The 2,517-nt window shown below is 36.2% G+C and overlaps 1 pseudogene; it reads right to left on the bottom strand.

Annotated features, from left to right (window-relative positions):
• Positions 1-1,756: 1,756 nt before the first annotated feature.
• Positions 1,757-2,517, bottom strand: part of LOC103196468 — an 81,954-nt pseudogene continuing 81,193 nt past the window's right edge.

Here is a 2,517-nt window from a genome sequence, read left to right as displayed (position 1 = left end):
AATTCCAAACTGTGTTCTTAAATAAATGAGTGAATGAAGTAAATGCTGTTCTTGGTGAAATTTGGGCAACTCCACTTGGTGTGTCTTTAAAAAATCTTTTAGTCTTATGGGCAACACCTTTAAAACTTTCAGACTAGATGCTTCGATAGGAGGCTAATTGCATCCACATTTCATGGATTCTTATTAGCTTCAATATCAAAGAGAGTGAAGTTATTATTGCTAATATTGTTTGCTGTGGTAACAACATTAATAGTATTTTAATCTTTAAAGACTCCTCTGCTAGAGACACATATTGGAGCATTTCTGGGTGACATGATGTGGTATCAGGGATTTGCTTGATAATTACTTCAGGTACTCATGTACTCAGGTACATTATATAGTTAAGAAATTAAAAAGTGAAAATAATAAAAAGTCTGACTTTGGTTCCAATTCTGGTCTTGGATACTTTTTTAAAACCAGTATCTGATTTCTCTTTGTTAGCTAACCCACCAGACATTCCTAATCCCCTTTTCCTTGTTACTGCCAATATAGAGGTGGAAAAATCTCTTTTCCAGCTTCCCTTCCAATTAAGAACAGCCAGAAAACATAGTTTCATCCAATGACACATAGGCAGAAGTTGGCTGGGGGCTTCTTGGAAGATTTCTTGCTTTTCCCATAAAAGGAGATGTGATTGGTGATACTTCTTTTCCTTCTTCTCTGCCTTCAACATGGATGTATTACCTGGAGCTGCAATGGCCATCTTTAAACTATGAGGCAACAGTCATGAGAGAAAGACCAAGGATTTACAGACACCAACTTTCAAATCATCAAGTTGCTGAAACATCCCTAGCATCCACCTACTTTCCAATGTATTGTTATCTGAAGCAAACAACACTGTTAACCCCCTTGTAGCTGGGTTTTTTATCTTGTTAAAGAATACAGCTTACCAATTAATATTGCCAGATAACAGGCCCAAGGATGGTCTTTATTTCTGGTGCTGGAAAACTAGCAACTATACATTCTATATCTTGCAATCTTCCATGCCTAAGGCAACATATACACATTTGCATTTTAAAGATCGCCTCATATGCTTATTCATGTTCCATAAAAAACCTAAACTCACTGCTGTTGAGTCATTTCCAACTCATAGCAACCCTTCCTTGAGTTTCTGAGGTGGTATCACTACAGAAGTGTTGTTGTTGTTGTTATATGCTGTGGAGTCGGACCCGACTCATAGCGACCCCTCCTTGGGTTTCCGAGGCTGTATTACTATAGAAGTAGATTGTCCAACCTTCCCTCTGAGGAGTGGCTGGTGGGTTTGAACCGCCAGCCTTCTGGTTAGCAGTCAAGTGCCTTAAGCACTACGCTAGATTGCCCAATTTTCCTTCCGAGGAGTGGCTGGTGGGTTTGAACCACCAGACTTCTGGTTAGCAGTCAAATGACATAGGCACTGAGCCACCAGAGCTCCTTATCCATGTTATGAGAATTTTGTAAACTTTAAAAAAATAATAAAAAGTAAAATTATCTGTGCTATGAGAATTTTATCTTTTATTATTTTTTTAAAGTTTACAAATGTTGAAGTTTGAAAGTCTTGGATTATGTGCTCTTTTTCATTTTTATTTATTCTAATTGAGCTAGACTACAGTTTACTCTTTGTCGTGCTTGCCTATTCCCACTGCCATTGGTTAAAAGCCTCTTACACCAATGCAGTGTCTCAGTTATCAGAAATATGAAGCAGCTCAAACACAAAATTTGCCAAGAAAATTTTTATTTAAAACTAGTTTTCCTGGTACATTTCCTGCAAGTCTTTAACCACTCCATCTAGAATTCTTCCTCCCTGGGATTTTTCCTCTTTGGCAGCCTTAGCTCTATTCTCTGCAGAGAGATATATCACACAAGGAGATATTTATGCTGTACAAAAGAAAGTTGCAAAAAATAACTGGATACAACAGTATGCAGTTCTAAATTAGACTACTACACTGATAATTATTTAGACTACTAAAGTGATTACATGTATTTAAGGAATTAGTAGAAAGTCTGTGTATATATGAAGAACATCCTTAAAATGACAACCATTGGTTTTGGTACAAAAAATTTAATTACTAAGTTGATAGCAACTTGACATTGCTTTGGACATAGAAAAATAGATGATTTATAGACTCAAGTCAAGCCAGGTTGTGCTATTTGAAATCCAGAATCTAGTTTCTCAGGGAACCAAAGTCATAAATGGGGGATTTATGCTTTGGACAGCACAATAATGATTGAAGGAAGAAGAGTAATAACTGTAATAATTGGATTAGTAATAAAGTTATTAACATTAATAGGATATTGATTAGTAATAATGTTATTGGGATTAATAGGATATTGTAGGTAAAAAATTATATTTTGGGATAATAATCTTTGTTTCTGTGAAACATATTAGTCCTTATAGTCAAGAAAGGAGGTCTGGTGGTACAGTGGTTAAGTGCTCAGCTGCTAACAGAACTCACCAGCAGCTCTGCTGGAGAAAGATGAAGCAGTCTGTTTCTGTAAAGATTA

This window comes from Orycteropus afer, unplaced genomic scaffold, assembly GCF_000298275.1.
Source record: "Orycteropus afer afer isolate SDZICR_OR568_19922 unplaced genomic scaffold, OryAfe1.0 scaffold00066, whole genome shotgun sequence".
NCBI lineage: Eukaryota > Metazoa > Chordata > Mammalia > Tubulidentata > Orycteropodidae > Orycteropus > Orycteropus afer.
The sequence above is the reverse complement of the archived record's forward strand: the minus strand, read 5'-3'. Positions and strand labels throughout refer to the sequence as shown.